Below are 13,025 nucleotides of genomic sequence, written 5' to 3' on the forward strand. Positions count from 1 at the left end.
AAACTTGCAAGCAGGACCCTCGTTGCTCTTCGTATCTGTTGAATTATGGGTTATTTTGTAAGATTTTATATTGTCTGTACATGTCTCCTCTGTAATGTAAAGTTCTAATGAATATGTTGGCGCTGTAAAAATAAAAATTATTAGAAGCTGGGAAGTACACTGACAGTCGTCTAGTATACCTATGTATCATTCCTGGCCTGTCTACAGAATGGAAGGGGGAAAGTATATTTATCAGAGTGATGCCCAACAGGATACAAATCACATACAGTATACCAGTTGGCATACTAGCCGATGGTGCTTGGTTAGTCTCAAAGAGTTTTATAGCTTTCATTATTGGATGGTTCAATATAGCACTTAGATTCGGTAGGCCAAAGCTTCATTTAGTCATCATAGGATCTTTTTCTTGCTTACCAAAATCCAGTTATGTTAAAAGCTCGGATTAAACTTGTCACTACCTAGCTGCATGCCCTCTCCTACTCAGCTGGTAATGGCTGTCCCTTCTCCATGTGTTTTCCTCAGTCGGCTATTACTGCCTAAGATTGTCTTCTTTTGTCAGGTTTCTTGGCTTTTGTCCTGTGTCCTGACAAATTCATTTTATTAATTATTTATTTATTTATTAAACACTAGAGGTCTACTATCAAGTTGATTCATCCAAAAATACTCAACTTTCTTCTCCCCCATGAAAACATGAATTCTGTATTTCCATTTCATAAACCGATGTTATTGACACCATCATATTTCAGAAATAAAAGCGTTAATCCAGTTAAGTCATGTTAATGTTGCAGCTCAAAGCATCTGGGGTTTTATAGACCATGTATTTTAGGCTTCTAACCATATTCAGCTTTAAATAAGCCCCTCAGAGTATGAGCACTCCTGAATCCCATTTTTGAGTTTGATGAATAATGAATGTGCAAGCCTTGGAGGGATCATTCATCGTACAGGTGGCTGTTCTAGGTTATAGGACTGTAGAAATATTTATGCTAACATTTACATGTTTTCATCAAGTTCGCTACAATTTCGAGGACTTTCAACAGTGCATGGTTCTTCCTATAGATCTATAACATGGCTAGTTATTTTGGGGGTCCTAATCTTTATAGAAACAAATATTTGTGTGCAAGAATTATAAATAAAGCATGTCATGCTTGTGGATCATGGACCCACTGCATCATGGACCGGAGAGAATCTTTAGGAGCATCACTAAGCGACAACCTAAGTTTTCACTACAGCCCCTGATGGTGGGATTAGACTTGAGTCCAGGTGCACGACAGGTGCTACTCCAGGACAGATCCCGATACCATGACATTTGACCCCAATTGTCATGACAGCAGAAACGGACTCTGTGTCCAAGGCAAGATTGGATACAGATGGTATTGACGTAGATGCTTGTTCAGACAGGACAGACTCTGGACCGAGAACTGGCACTGTGGGTTTCAGGCACACATACTGCCGGAGCGGTTTCAGGATTCTGGTACTATGGGTGCCGTTTTGGACTCAGGTACCGCCGGAGCAGTTTTGGGATCAAGTACCGCCAAAATGGTTTCAGGTTCAGGTACCGCCAAAGCAGTTTCAGGATTACCTCAGACAAGACTGTTACTGGAAAACAGTACTGGTACTGGAACAGGTTTAACTGGACTGGTACAGGGACCTGATAACAAGCTAGCAGCTTGCAGACTGACTAACTACAGTTGTTGCTCAGGTACTTCCTTATAGGTTTAGGTGCCTTAACCCCTTAGACTATGTGCACACGTTGTTGATTTTGCTGCAGATCCGCAGCGGATCTGCAGCTGCGGGCCTGTAGCAGCTTTCCATGCGTTTACAGTACAATGTAAACCTATGGAAAACGCAATCCGCAGTGCCAATGCTGCGGAAAAAAACGCACGGAAACGCTGCGGGTTACATTCCGCAGCATGTCAATTCTTAGTGCGGATTCTGCTGCGGTTTACACCTGCTCCTCTATAAGAATCCGCAGGTGTAAAACCGCAGGTGGAATCCGCACAAATTCCGCATAAAAACTGCTGTATATTTGCACTTAATCCGCAGGTAAAACGCAGTAATTTTTACCTGTGGATTTCTGAAATCCGCTGCGGAAAAATCCGCAGCCCTAAATATACTTGTGTACATACCCTTAGTGACCACCAATAGGTCTTTTTTTACTGACCTGCGATATAAGAGAATAGCATCCCCCGATGGGTGACAATCCAGCAGCTGTTGGCTGTACACTATAGCTGACAACTTGCTGCATCAGCCACGATCAGTGTTGGTACTGACTATAATCCTTTAACCCCTTAAATGCTGTTGCAAATTTTTGTAACATTTCTGATATTTTTATAAATAAATGCAGAAAATTTCAACATAAAATTATCATTATCATAAAGTACAATGTGTCACAAAAAATAAACTCAAAATCAATGTGATATGTTGAAGCATTCCAGAGTTATCTCTATATAAAGCTGAGTGTATGTATATGTGTATGTATCAAGCCACGCCCACTCCACATAGCCACACTCAACATGAAAAGCATCAGTGCGCGGTAGGCACATGCCAAATGTAACTGGATTACTACCCCTAATATCCCACATCACCCTGTCAGAGCCACCAGACTGCTACCCCTAATATCCCACATCATCCATCCCGGTATTCCAACTGCTTTTTCTCCCTCAGCAGACAAATATCAGATTAGAGAAATACTGTCCCCAAGCACTGAGCACATACCGGGCTCACAGCCCCCTGAGCACCGAGCACATCCCAGGCTCCCCTCCCTGAGCACCAAGCACATCCCCAGCTCCCCACCCCTGAGCACCAAGCACATCTCGGGCTCACCGCCCCGAAGCACCGCACACATCCCGGGTTCCCCACCCCCCAAGCACATCCCAGGCTCACCGAGCACATCCTGGGCTCACCGCCCCCAAATACTGAGCACATCCTGGGCTCACCGCCCCCGAACACTGAGCACATCCCGGGCTCGCCACCCCAAGTACGGAGCCCATCCCGGGCTCACTGCCCCCCGAGTACCCCCAGACCTTACCGCGCCCGGCAGCTCCGGCATCTGCTCCTCACACCATGGCCTCAGATGCGCAGAACCAAGTGTACAGACAGGATGGAACCTGCGAGATGTACAAGTATATACTATATACAGGAGGAGATGACATACAGGTATATACTATATACAGAGGAGATGACATACAGGTATATCCTATATATAGGAGGAGATGACACACAGGTATATACTATATACAGGAGGAGATGACACACAGCAGGTATATACTATATACAGGGGAGATGACATACAGGTGTATACTATATGTAGGAGAGATGACATACAGGTATATACTATATACAGAGGAGATGACATACAGGTATATACTATATACAAGAGGAGATAACATACAGTTATATACTATATACAGGAAGAGATGACATACAGGTATATACTATATACAGGAGCGATGACATACAGGTGTATACTATATGTAGGAGAGATGACATACAGGTATATACTAAATACAGAGGAGATGACATACAGGTATATACTATATACAGGAAAGATGACATACGGGTATATTCTATATACAGGGGGAGATGACATACAGGTATATACTATATACAGAAGGACATGACATACAGGTATCTACTATATACAGGGGAGATGACATACAGGTATATACAAAATACAGGGGAGATGACATACAGGTATACACTAAATACAGGGGAGATGACATACAGGTTACGGTATATACTATATACAGGGGAGATGACATACAGGTATATACTATATACAGGAGGAGATGACACACAGGTATATACTATACACAGGAGGAGATAACACACAGGTATACACTATATACAGGAGGAGATGACATACAGCGACAATTTATGTGCAATATATAATCATTATAATTTGTTATAACTAACTAACCACAGGTAGTTACTATGCCCGGGCAATGCCGGGTTCTTGAGTTAGTTATTAAATAAAGTGACACATGTCAGATTTCAATAATATGGCCTTGTCACTAAGGGGTTAAGTTTTTCCATTAAGGACATGTATACTGTAGTATGGATTTCACCAAACTTCTGTGGTCCACATTTCCCAATAAATAATTATGGTACCAATGGTAGATTTTAATTCTGTTAACTGATTTGAAAAATTGCTGCTCAATATCTTCTTTCCCAGTCTCTTCTGTGAGCGCCATAAGTGATAACTCACTGGTGCAGAAAAAGTCCAGCTGAAGTGGCAGTGCAGACTGTTTTCTTTGGCAAATCTTTGGTTAGGACATTTTTTACTTTCTGCTGGAGACCTGTGGTTGGAACTCTGATGAACATCTGTGGCTGGTATTTTTGAGAATATCTGTGGCTATCAGTTTGGGGAGCATTTGTGGCTTTTTTTTGTAGACATCTGTATTTGGTTCGTTTTGGGACATACTGTATGTGGCTTCTGTCTTGAAACATTTTTGGCCGGTACTCCTAGAGATGTCAGCGGTTGGCATTTGGGGCTCATTTGTGACTTTTATCCTTGGGATCATTTTTGGCAGGTACTTTGGTGAACATATGTTCCTGTCACTTTGAGGCGCATCTGTGGCTGGTAGTCTTGTGAATATCTGTGGCTGGCATAATGGGGGAACATCTGTGGCTCATATTCTTGGTAAGATTGGTGATTGGTACCTTTTTAAACAGTTGTGACTGTCTGGGAACATTTGTGGCTGGCACTCTGATTAACATCATTTGCTTGCACTTTGGGGACATCTGTGGCCGCCTGGCCGGTACTCCTGGAGGAATATGTGGATGACAATATTAGGGTGCATTTGTAATTGCAACTCTTGGAGACATCTGACTAACGGGAGACATCTCTGACTGGCACTACTCTCTCTGACAGAAGTTATGTCGCTTATCCATGTTAGGTGAATGAAAGCTTATAACCTGACGTTAAATTAATCCATTGATTGTATAAATTATTCTTTTGAAAGCTGAAACCCTCCGAAATGTGGTTTAGGTTAAGAAAATAAATTGGCATCAGTGCAGAAATATTGATCAGTTAATGGACACAAAATGGTCAGATTTTGGCAATGCAAAAATTTTGTCACCTGGTCATATAATGTACCCAATAATAGTTTACATCCTCACCTGTGCTCAGTTAATGATCGGTTAATTAGTGTGTGTGTATAAAAAGAAACCCAGCACCCCAGAACTTCACTTAAACTGCAACTTGAGCTCTGACAACATGCCAAAAATCCACCCTGCGACCAAAGCCTGGATTATCAAGAGTCTGAAGACCAGATCCACTACAGAGGTGGTTGGCACCTTTAAAGACCAGGCTGGAGCGAGCCGCCCCACCCACTCCCCTGGGCGGCGTACATGAAAGCCGACATGACAGGGGTTTGGAGCAGGGAAAAAGGGGGCAGGGAGTTTCACTCTTAGGGGAGGGTTAATGCTGACCTGGAGAGGGTATGGGGTGAGTGGGGGGAGGAGCCTGTCACTTCCCGCTCTGAGGACCTGTGAGCAGTCCCGCCCACCCACCCTTTATGTTTGTGTATTCGATAATTTTTGTTGGTTCTTGTTTTCGGGTCATAGTGGCTGTAGGCGGGGGGAGGGATCCTTGGAGTTGGTGCTAAATTGGCCTGGGGGGTCCGTCGGGATACGGATTCTCCAGTTGGTATATGTTTTGGTTGCGGGTCTGGTGATTTGGGGGAATCTTGGTAATGGTGGGCCAGATTCCTAAGTTGGAAGTGGACAAGGGTAACCCTTCGGGGTATTTTGGTGCTCTCGAGCCTGTGTGGTAATGGCTGAGAGTAATCTACGGTTGGTCTCTTGTCCACTTGTTTATACTATGGTTAACACCAGACTTTTAGCTTCAAGGACCCCTTCCCGGATCACGTTACGGTTAAATGTTTGTCTGTTTATAATAAAGGTCGCTGTGGCCAATTATATCCAACGTGAGACTCATGTCATTATTCGGATGATGGGAAGGAAAGGGGTCGAAGACCCTTGGGGAGACACTTATTCACGGTGGTCGACAATACCAATGTCATGTGTCTTAGCGTCAAGTACAAAGATTTAAAAAAATATTTGAAGAGACTGGAGATGTGTTTGACAAGCCCAGGTCCTGCAGACCCCGCAAGACAACTGCTCAGGAGAAACATTTGTTGGTTAGTAAATCCAAAGCAAGCCCCTCTTCCACTGCAGCAGAACTCCAACAGGCCTGGTCACCTCAAGTCCCTGTGTCAACTAGAACAGTTTGTAGGATTCTGTCTCGAAATGGCCTCCATGGTCGAATCAGTGCCTAGAAGCCAGCACTAAACAAAAGGCGAATAAAAAACCGTGTGGCATTTGTAAAGTCCCACAGCCTGCTAAAAAAATGGACACTGGAAAAGTGGCAGAAGGTGGATTTCTCTGATGAATCTTCAGTAGAATTACACCACAGCGGCCGCAAATACTGCAGGAGACCTACTGGAGCCTGTATGGATCCAAAATACACCCAGAAAACAGTTAAATTTGGTTGTGGAAAGATCATGGTCTGGGGTTACATTCAGTATAGGGGTGTGCAAAACATTTGCAAGGTGGAAGGCAATATCAATAGCCTAAAATATCAAGAAGTATTAGCTACCTCTCAAATTCCAAATCATAAAAGGGGTCAAATTCTGCAGCAGGATGGTGCTCCATCTCATACATCCACATCTACAGCAAAGCTCCTCCAGGCAAAAAAGATCAAGGTGCTCAAGGACTGGCCAGCCCAGTCACCAGACATGAACATCACTGAGCATGTTTGGGGTAGAATGAAAGAGGAAGCTTGGAAGACAAAACCAAAGAATCTAGATGAACTCTGGGAGGCATGTAAGACTGCATTCTTTGCTATTCCCGATGACTTCATTAATAAATTGAATATGGATCATTGTTGAACCGCATGGATGCAGTCCTTAAAGCTCATGGAAGTCACACAAAATATTAAATATGACTCTAATAGCACCACAACTTCATTCACCAACGTTCTGCAACATACATTTGTATTTTAAGTTAATTATTTGTTTGAATGTCACATTACTTTCTGTGGGCGACAAAACTTTTGTCTTGCCAAAATCTGACCATTCTGTGTCCATTAACTGATCAATATTTCTGCATTGATGCCAAGTTATTTTCTTAACCTGAACCACATTTCGGAGGGTTTCAGCTTTCAAAAGAACAATTTATACAACCGATGGATGAATTTACCGTCAGGTTATAAGCTTTAATTTACATAACATGGATAAGCGACATAATTTTGTCAGGGAGTGGTGATATCTGTGACTGGCAGACTGCAGGGCATTTGCTGTTGGGACTCTTGGAGACATTTGTGGCTGGCATTCTTATTAACAACTATGGTTGTTCCTCAAAGACTCTGTTCACATATGCATTGTAGTTACTGTTCACAACAAAAACTATGATCCTGTGCTAGATCTGAAAATAAGTTTCACAACAAGGCCTTCACAGTTCTGCTGTGTTTTTTCATAGATTATTGCTAAGAAAAGCACATCACTTGCAGTTTTTACCATAAAAATGATACAACTGCAGAAGGAGGTGTCAACAGCAATGACAGCATAGCTCAAGGGATATCAGTATCTAATAGGGACATTTGTGGCAGATACTTTTAGTGCATTTGTAACAGTCATGGATGGAGCATTTGTAGACAGTATTGCTGCTGGGCAAAAATGCGGTCATGGATTCAAGGCCAACAGTTTTCTTGAAACTTCATGTGGGTTTTAGCCTGCACTCAACAAGCAAACAATTGGATGCTTTGGACTTCTCTCAGGAACATTATTTAATGAGAAAAATTGCACAAAAATAGTAGAGTTCTGCACATAGACACTGCAATATCATGATGTGCGATCTGCGGTTTTCAGGCCTCCTGTATCTGTGTATATGTCCCTGGAGTTACACATGGCAGTGAAAGAACTAGAAAACAGTGAAGAAGTAGGGTATGATTTGCCATATAGCTTGACTCAGGTGGCAGGACGCTGCCTTAGTATTCGGGTGGTTGACGTCCTGCCACTACTTAATGTATAGAACCTCCTTTGCCTCTCCACAGTGTCAGCTCTGTCACATTGAATTCTGACATTGACTAAGTTCTACTACATCGATTTCTTTCTCTCTTTTTCAACTCTTCTCCTTCAATGTGCCAGCTTTGCCACACTGAAGCCAGTTGCTGACTCTGGATTTCCAATTGTTGAATCTACTCTGCTTCACCAGTTGCTGTGACTTCAATTCTACTATTCCAGATGATATTGTTCCTGTTGGCAACTTCTACCACTACTGTTCTAACTTAATCTACCTTAGGCACCAGCACCACGTGTCCGTGCTTGACATTGTCTGCTCAGTTTGACAAAGGGTTACAGAAATCCACTTCCGCAGATGAGATGTAATGGATCTCTTAGCTCGGATGTTTACTCCTAGTGAAGATAGAGTACTAGTAGAACCATGGAATTAACAGAAGGTGCAAGTTGTGCTATTAACCTAGAGACGAGGAGTAATACACCATGTTCCAAATTATTATGCAAATTGGATTTACTGTCATAAAGATTTGTTTTGTTTTTCAAATAAACTCATGGATGGTATTGTGTCTCAGGGCTCCCTGGATCACTGAAATCAATCTTAAACACGTCATAATTAGTTTTCCAGGTGATTCTAATTAAAGGAAAACTACTTAAAAATTATTAAGCAGGCCACAGGTTTCAAGCAATATGGGAACTAAAAAGGATCTCGCTGTTGCTGAAAAGCCTTAAATAGTACAATGCCTTGCACAAGGTATGAAAACATTAGATATTTCACGAAAACTTAAGAGTGATCATCATACTGTCAAGAGATTTGTGATTGAAACAGAGCACAGACAGAGTTCATGCAGATAAAGGCATGATGAGGAAGGTTTCTGCCAGACAAATTCATTGGATTAAGAGAGCAGCTGCCAAAATACCATTACAAAGCAGCAAACAGTTATATGAAGCTGCTGGTGCCTCTTTAGTCCCTCGAACCTCAAGGTGTAGGATCCTTCAAAGGCTTGCTGTGGTGCACAAACCTACTATTCGGCCACCCCTAAACAGTGTTCACAAGCAGAAAAGGTTGCAGTGGGCCCAGACGTACATGAAGACTAATTTTCAAACAGTCTTGTTTACTGATGAGTGTCGAGCAACCCTGGATGGTCCAGATGGATGAGTAGTGGATGGTTGGTAGATGGCCACCATGTCCCAACAAGGCTGCGAAATCAGCAAGGAGGTGGAGGAGTCATGTTTTGGGCCGTAATTATGGGGAAACAGCTGATAGGGCCCTTTAAGGTTCCTGAAGGTGTGAAAATGACCCCTGCAAAGTATATAGAGTTTCTGACTGACAACTTTCTTCCATGGTATAAAAAGCAGAAACGTGCCTTCAGGAGCAAAATCATCTTCATGCATGACAATGCACCATCTCATGCTGCAAAGAATACCTCTGAGTCACTGTCTGCTATGGGCATAAAAGGAGATAAACTCATAGTGTGGCCACCATCTTCCCCTGACCTCAACCCTACAGAGAACCTTTGGAGTATCATCAAGCAAAAGATCTATGAGGGTGGGAGGCAGATCACATCAAAACAGTAACTCCATCCAGGAGTGGGTATGTTGGCTGTTGATCTGGTATTTTGCACCTGTGTTGCTAACATCTTGCTTTATGGGCTGGCTGCACCCTGCAGTGCATTTGTTTTAAGATCTGAGCAGGTAAGTGTTGCTGCCTTTTTTTCTGCTGTTGAAAATAAAAATATTCTGACTTCATGCAGCGAAATACAAGCAGAAACTCTCCAAAAACTCACAAGTTCAATGGATGCAAGAATTGTGAAGGTGATATCAAAGAAGGGGTCCTATGTTAACATGTAACTTGGCCTTTTAGGATGTTAAATAGCTTTTTTGTTCCGTGAATGTGACCTCCTAATGCTGCAAATTCCACAAATGAGCATTTTCAGTTCTTTAAAACATATCAAATGTTTAGAAATTCTACTGTGCCTAATAATTTGGAACAGTGCGTTTTGAGTTTTTATTCATTTTGGAGATTATACTGTTATCATTGGGAGGTTTCTTCAATAAAATTCGATGTATACTCTAACGGGTGATGACTTTTATTAGACTGACTGTCATTTGCACCGACCATTTAGGAAAATCCGAGAAAAATGTAATTTGCAAAATAATTTGGAACATGGTGTAGATTTCTGTCAGTATTCATGAGGAATCTACCTGCCATCTACTAAACACAGCCTGAATTATTTTAAAGGTTTACCACTAATGGGTTCACAGTTTGGACAATTCAAATGTTTTTAAAAGGTTTTTTTTTTTATATAGAAAGGCTGATCAAAAATTGTCCCTAGCAGTTGTGATGTTCGAGGAAACATGGCAGAAAATGTTCATAATCTCTACAGCGCCACCACAGGAAAAATTAGTAATTACACAGTTCATATTCACATAAATTAATTTTGCAGGACAGAACGGATTTAAGGGAAGAGTCAGACAGCTGTATAAATTGGTCGTAGATCAGAATAGAAGGCTCAGACTGTCCGGTGTCTCTCCAGACACGAGCATGACAGCATTTCAAATATTAAAACAAGAACAGTAACATTATAGTAAAATAAAAAAAAATATTTAGTATATTATGGACCATGAACTGTGAAGTATTGCATCCGCTAGTTTGGTTATTAAACACTCCCCAGCTGTTTTCTACTGAGATGGTCAAAGTCTATTAGGATGAGCAAACTGATGTGTGGAAGGGTAAAGTATGGCATTAGAGCTGTATAGTATCCACAAATCAATCCCAAAATGATCACATCTCCAAGAACCTGTTTGTAGAGTTGTGGAGTGTTGCTGTCAATAAAGCGGACATCTTTTATTTGAGTATCCAGTACAGTTCACAAACAGGAGGAGAAACATTGTTTTTCCATAACAGAAAGTTCAGACATTTTTGCAGCAGTTAATAACTGGAGGAGAAAACTAGCCTTAGATTTATCCAAATCCTTTGGGGGTACATAATAGAATGAAAAGGTATATGGTGCCGCAGGACCCCTCACAAGACCCATATCTTGTTCCAATACGAAGCAATTAATGGGCAAGTCCACAAGACGTGGTAGAGAGATCGTTTTCCAGCATTGCATCTACAGCAGACCTCTGGGATTGTAGGGTTGAACTCCTGTTATAGCTCGGGAGAATGGTAACAAATCAAAAGTATTTTAATTTTATTTTCTTTATATAGCATGGTAATGGCAGATTTAAAGGATTTGGACCATAAGTGATGAGGCAATTCTCTCCCCAGGCAGCCCTCCCATCTTATCATATAGGAATGTTTAAAACTATCGTTTAAACCGTATTGATTTAAGAGAGCATAAATTAGCGAGATCAGACCTTCAGTAGAGGTGCCCTGGGAACATGAATATTCAAAGTGAGCTGGGCTGGGATTGGTAGTTGACCTCATTACTGTCGAGAAATAGTGGATTATTTGCTGTTAAGAGAAGTATAAAGGTAAATTATGAATACTATGTAAATCATTAAACATTTTTGGTTTCCACGTGAGGGGATCAACTATGTCTATGAAGCTAAAGAGTCCATCCAATAGCTAGTCACAAATGTTGTAAGGCTCTCTGGGAGATGTGGAATAAATAAGAATGAGGTTTGGAGGGATGCATGGGTGGCCAGCTGGTATTTTATTCTGCATTTGATCCAGATGTCCCTGGAGTAAACCAAAGGGCTTAATAAAGCACAGGAGGAGATGTCAAATGGGATATCCCAAACCAATGAACTAGGATGGTATGGAGCAATCCACAACTTTTCTATTTATTTCCATTTGTTAAAAGCATAAAGGGCTCACCATTATGAGAAATATCGCAAGTGTGCTGCATAGTAGTGCAGGGTAGAGTTGAGCGACCTTGACCTTTTTAGAGTCGAGCCGGGTTTCGCGAAACCCGACTATCTCAAAAGTCGGGTCGAGTGAAATCGGCCGATTATGACGTAAAGTCGGGATCGACCGAAACACGAAACCCAATGCAAGTCAATGGGGCAGCATAGTCGGCAGTGAGTGGGGGCCAGGAAAACACCTAGAGTGCCCATTTTAATGTCAAAACCATCCATTCTTCTTAATGAAGCTTGTCAAGCGTAATTTACCTTATAATAATTGGAAGGCATTTGAAATTGGGGGTCATTTGGCTAAAGTTGTGGTGGGTAGGGCTGGTTCAAGTAATTAGTGGGCCCAGGAAATCTGGACCACGTCACGGCAGTGGAGCAGGGAGAGGTAAGTATTTCAACTTTGCAAGTGCTGTCAACCTGAGCAAGCAGGGGGGGCCCACTCGTTGGCATTGGCACTGGCACAGGGCCCCTCAAAGTACAGCGGTGTGTTTGCACGGCGGGGGCGCCTCCCACCGGCAGCAACACTTTTGCGTACTATGAGAGGCCCTGTGCCAGTGACGTCGCCAACTAGTATTCCTCCCCCCACCTGATGAAGGAACCTGCACTTTCATCTGCACCTTCCTCTTTGTCCCCGTGTAAGGTGGTATGGTATGCGGGAAGAGCAACCTGACTTTCAGCAGGGTCACAATGTTGTTGTGTAGCGTGCACGGGGAATGTTGCGTTATGGGTCAATGTACCAGCAGACTCATCTATCACTGGCTGGGCAATGGGCAGGATGATAAGGAAACAAAGATATAGGCCCAAATAATAAAGTGGGCTAAATGCAGTTCAAAATTGGTAACACAGGAATAACCAGGGGGCATTGCAGTGGAGGACAACTGGAATGAGAGGCTGACACAGAGAGTAGGCCCAAATCAGTAAGTAGTCGAAATGCAGTTCAAAATTGACAACCGTAGTAAACAGGCGGCACAGCTTTGTTCAGTGGAGGAGAACAGCAAGGAGTGGCAGACACCGATAGTAGGCCCCAACCCAACTAGTAGGCCAAATGCAGTCTAACATTAACAACTACTTAACGAGCGCCTGAAAACGGAATTTCAGGACAGGAAACCAGGAGAACAGCAAGGAGCGGCAGACACTGTTAGTAGGCCCCAA

Source organism: Ranitomeya imitator, chromosome 1, assembly GCF_032444005.1.
Source record: "Ranitomeya imitator isolate aRanImi1 chromosome 1, aRanImi1.pri, whole genome shotgun sequence".
NCBI lineage: Eukaryota > Metazoa > Chordata > Amphibia > Anura > Dendrobatidae > Ranitomeya > Ranitomeya imitator.